This window comes from Pteropus vampyrus, unplaced genomic scaffold (genome assembly GCF_000151845.1).
Source record: "Pteropus vampyrus isolate Shadow unplaced genomic scaffold, Pvam_2.0 Scaffold268, whole genome shotgun sequence".
Classification (NCBI taxonomy): Eukaryota; Metazoa; Chordata; class Mammalia; order Chiroptera; family Pteropodidae; genus Pteropus; species Pteropus vampyrus.
Genome location: NW_011889049.1, coordinates 1,020,443 through 1,025,921, shown reverse-complemented (window position 1 = coordinate 1,025,921; position 5,479 = coordinate 1,020,443).

The following is a 5,479-nucleotide window of genomic DNA, read 5'->3' as shown; positions in this document are numbered from 1 at the left end:
CCCAGCTGCTAAGCCTGTCACGTGCAGGCGGTCCTCATCGGCCCGATACCTCGCCCTGGCAACACCGATTAGCCCCATTTCACAGAGAAGGAAAGTCAGGTTTCAAAGGGGAATTTGGTGTTTTCAGCTACCTGGTACTGAGTGCTTCCTGTGTGGCACAGGAGCCGTGACACACCAGACATGTGACACCCTCTCTAATCCTGGCACTAATTCTGCCCATTCAGAGTGACCAATCCATCCCACGGACAAGGATGTCGAGGCTCAGGAAGGTGAGGATCTGTCCCTGTATCGCACAACTGGAGGAAAGTGGCAGAGTCGAGTCCAAACCCAGGTTCCCCGAACTCCCCAGAAGGCCCATGAGGCAGACAGCTGTCAGGGTCAACGTGGCGTCCTCCATCCTGGCCCTCCTGTGACCTGCCACTCCATCTGGCTCGCTTGTCCCACTGGCCCTGTTCTCGTGTCGAGTGTACCTGTCCATGAGGCTGTCCTGCCCGGAACGTCGTGGGCTCCTTGTGGCTGCGCCATCTCCGCCTGCCCGAGCCAGCCCCGCGTCCCTGCGAACCCAGGCATGACACCTCACCGGGCCTCGTTACGCTGTGAGGCCACACCAGCCACGAAGACCCCAGCTCCTTTGTTCAATCTGCGCTCCGATGGCTTTTCACTGCAGAAGGCAACATAAAAGGGGACATTTGTGGTCAAATCGCTGGGAACCACAGCACTAGCTGGAACCCTTCCTTCCCCACAGAAGCAGCCAGAGGCCCGGATGGGAAGCATCCCGCCCAGGATTATCAAAGTCGGCGGTGACAGAGCAAGAACGTGACCCCGTAATGGGATTCGCAGGCCCCCCCTCCCGCCTCGCTGTGCTTTAATCACCCAGTTGTGATGTTCGACCATTTATAGTTCACGTCATTCTTCATGTTAGTGTTAAATCTACCGTCTTACTATTTTATTATGTTTCTATCTGTCTAATCTGCTGTTGCTCTTTTTCTTTGACTCTGCCTTATTTTGGACCCATCGAGTATTTTTGCGATGACGTTTTATCGCCTTCCTTGCGTTACTAGCCATAACTCTCCATTTAGCATGGTTCTCGTAACGTGTCACGACCCAACCGGAAGTGACACTTTACGTCTTCAAGCACAGTATAAAAACTGAGATGACGTGAGGAAGCCTCGCCACGCGGCGCCGTGAGGGCCTCAGAAGGTTCTCAGAAAGCTTCCCGAAGGAGGGACGTACGTGTGGGACCAAGAAACAAGAAAACTCGATGAGAAATGACAAAACCTTCCAGATCCAGGGGACAGTGTGTGCTAAGGCGCCGAGGCAGGAGGGGGCAGCTCTGGCTTCCGCTAGCTTCTCCACACCCCACACCCCAGTCACCCCGAGTACTCCCTGTGCTTTCCCATCTTCCTGTCTGAGTGGCTCCTCCTGTCCCTGGGGCCCCCTGGGGCCCATTCCTGTGGCACCTCCTCCGTGAAGTCCTCAGTAACTGACCAGACACTTGGCCACTCGGTGCCCTGTGTCCCCACGACACCGCGTATGCACCTTCTCTCTGGTGCTTATCACGTCTGACAATACGTACGCATCTGGCTTTCCCTCTGAATTGCAAGCTCTTTGATTCCAAGGACCAGGCTTGGTTTGGTTCGGTTCGGTTCGGTTTGGTTTCCATCTCCAACTCCTCCACCTTCTGGCACGTGGTAGCCCTCGGCAAGTGGAGACTGTCGCATTAAGAGGTTAAGTCCGGCTTCTCAGCCTTGGCACCACAGACAGTTTGGTACTTCTTTGTTGTGGGGACTGTCCTGTCTGCAGTAGGCTGTTCGGCGTCCTGTTTTCTTATTTCTCATCCTGCATGTAGATGCCAGTAACATCCCCTACACCAAGAGTGTCTCCAGACACTGCCCCACATCCCCTGCGGGCAAATGTGGCTCCCAGCCGAGAACCGCCGGATTCGGTCTGTCCCTGCTTCTACTTTGCCAGGCATGAAAACCGAGGAACCGAGGTCGCCCGTTGGCTTTTTCTCCTCCCTCCCTGGAGGACTTTTAGTTGACAAGTGAACAGGCGAGACGTGAAAGCAGTGAGGAAGGAAGGGAAACTGGGCTTCACGACCACCCAGATTTCCTTATCTTAAGTCTTCCGCCAACATCGATGATTTAACCGCGGGAGGGATTCGATTCTGTTCTTGTAAACAAGAAGGAAGGTGGCTCACGAGATAACGCTCTTCCTCGCAGGCACCGAGACGGGGCTGGCCCTGTTCCAGACCCTGGGACAGATGGCAACGCTGAGCGTCCCCACGGGACACGAGGCCGCCGCGTCCAGCCTGGGAAGCTTCAGCTAGTGCTGCAAGTGCAGGCTGAGGAAGGCGCACAGAGGGACGCAGAGGCTGCCTCATGCAAGTCCCCGCCCGCCGCCCCGCGGGAGAGCAGCCGCAGTTTCAGGGTGACGAGGGGACACGTGGAGGCAGACAGCTCTGTCTCTGCCCACCGACCGCAAGCTGAACATTGGCTAAATTACGCGGCCTCTCTGAACCTCGGTTTCCTCCCCCTATAAAATGGTAGTAATTATGGCACCACCCGTGGGTCAATTGTGCAGCATCCCTAGCACAGTGAGGGCCGGGCACGGGGTGAGCGCACGTAGGTGTCACCTGCACTCTCTGTTGCCTGGACGCCAGCTCACGAAAGAGGGTCTTCCCTGAAAGACTGTAAGTGTTTTAAGAACAGAAAGGGAGCAGGGTGGCCTGCAGCCATAAGGTGACAGGAGCGGGGAAGAAGCCCACAGCTGCCACAGAGCTCACCTTCCAATTTCGGTTTCCTTGTCGATAAAAAGGAGAAATCGAAACCTCCCTTGCTTACTAGTCCAAGCTGTAGCGAAGGTCGAACTAGATCGATGTTTTTCTAACGTCTTTGACTGTGACCCACAGGAAAAAATATGTACCGAAATCTAGAACATACGCACACACGCGACCGACCCCAAATTTTCACAAAACAATTCTTACCCTTACTGTGTGTAATGCACACTGGCAAATTCTATTCTATTTGATGTAATTTATTGCAACCCACTAAAACGGCCTTATGATCCACTAATGAGTCACGATCTTCCCTCAGAAAGACACTGACTTTTAGAATAAATGGGGAGTCACTGGTAAAACTCTAGACTGCTGGTCAGGCGTGACTTTGCATATTAGCATTATGAGTAGTATTCCAGTTAAACATTGTTGTATAACAAGTAACTCTAAAACGTTGTGGCCTAAACCCACAATTTATTAGTAACTCTCACGGGTCCAAGAGCTGACTGGGCTCAGTTGGGTGGTTCTCTCTTGGGTCCAGCTGGGGTTGCAGACATCGGAAAGTTCGACTGGGCTGGACATCCAAGATGGCAACTCACATGGCTGAAAGTCAATGCTAGCTGTCAACAGAGAGGTCAGCCAAGGCTGTCAACTGAAGTGCCTGCATATGGCTTCTTCATGTGACTTGGACTCCTCACAGCATGGCAGCTGGGCTCTCAGAGAAAGTGAACCAAGAGGAAACATCCTATCAAACCAGAAGGAAAAGCTGCCAGGCCAGTCAGGGCTATGCCTGCAGGTGACCGTGTCATGTCTGCCATAGTCTGTCGGTCAAAGCAGTCACAGCGTCGTCCCGGACTCAAGGGGGTGAGAAGCCGACTCCCTCTGGAAGGGAGGGTGGCAAGGTCACGCTGCAGAAGGATCTGTGGGATGGGAGACCCGGCCGCACCCACCTGCAGAAAGTACAATCCATTGCGACTGGCAACCGGGCCGCCCCAGCTCACTCTGTGACAAGGGGCAGGTCACTTCACCTGCCCTGGCCTCAAGCTTATCATCAACGGAAAAGGGGAATTGATTAAATGTGTCAAAAGGCCTTCCAGCTCTCCAGTTCTGTGTTTGAGATAAAATTGGAGAGCGCTGTATGTACACCCCCTAACATCTGTGCATTTGACGAGCGCTAAAATCGCCCCCTAACCCATCCTGATTCTTGCTTTGTATTTGCTAAGCCCTGAAATGTTCCCTTTGGTTGCAGGATCAGAAAAGGCACCTCTTTTCCCTCCTACGGGCCCGGGAAAATCATGCTGACAAGATCCTCGGGGACCATCCTTGCTTTTCACTCCTCAGACCTATCGAGACATGAACAGGATGCTCTGAAGTAGCCATCTGGTCAACGCCAAACAGCGGAGCGGTGAACATTCTGCAGCGGGCAGAGGACCCTGAGCCAGCCACGCAGGAAAGAAGCATCGTCCTGCCAGGCTTAGGGGAGGTGGAAAGTAACTATGAAAGGAACGTAGCTCCCAGACTTCAAGACCAATCCCAAATATACACCAAAATGACTGCTGTTCAGAGTGAATCGTATTTCTCAGCCACTGTATCAAGGAGCTAGAGACACTTAAAGTATTTGAATCTGTTCTCTTTCTCTTCGGATACAAGCACTAATCTTTCTTCCTTGCCATCCTCCTTTTTTTTCCTGGGGATGTAACCTACTCACCTGGCACATAAAATACTCATATTATGACACCCAGGCTTTAGAGATTTACATGAGAATCAGCAAACCTTATTTTAGCCCAATATAGAGACTGTGCGAGGCATGGAGGGAAGTCTAGGCTTATTCCCCAGGTAAGTCATTTATTTCTTTTCTCCAAGAAAAATCCAATATCCTGAGATCAGATGCATATTGAAGCTTTGGTAGAAAAGAGCCAGACGGGGCTGGATTAACACGTTCAGGTTGCCTCTCCCTGCAGAGTGGTCTGCGAGGCTGCAGTGGGCCTCCATGGCCCCACGGCCCATGCCGGGAGGGGCAGTGCCTCTGACCGGGTCATTGGCCACATCATCCTGCAACAGGTTAGCATCCTTCCTCCCCTGGGCAGCGCTGGGAGCACGTCCTGCTTTACCGACTCATGAGAGGCACATGCGTTTTCTCTCCGTGTTTCAAGACGCTATCTAAAAGCAAGCAAAAGACAACCTGCCAGCCTTCGGGCCGACTGCGGACCCTCCTTCCTACCTGGGTTCGTGCGTCTGTCCCCCACGCCCAGCCACACCCCCAGGCCAGGCTCTTGCAGGCCTCCGACTTGCTGTTCTCTCTGCCTATGATATCCTTTGCTGCAGCATCCCTACTGAGAAGCACCTGCTCGTCTGCATGTCTCCGGGACCCCTCTATGTCCCCACTGAGCCCTCTGACTGGCCTCCCCACACGCCCACCCCACCCTGCCCAGCGTCCCATAACCGAATTCAATCATGCACTTGGCCTTCGCCTCCCTGAGCAGAAGGCCAGTTTCTGAAAGAGAGAGAGAGACTCATATTTGTGTGCAGCTGAACCGCAAAGCCGTGCCCAGAGGCCTGCAGCCGCCTGCCCCAGGACGCTGGCGAGCAGGATCCCTAAGGAGCCTGGTGTACAGAAAGGAGTGGGCCAGGGCACGACCGAGCAGGCTGGGCTCCACGTGGCTCCACTCAGAACCCCCTTAAACAAAGGACGTGTTGCCCCAG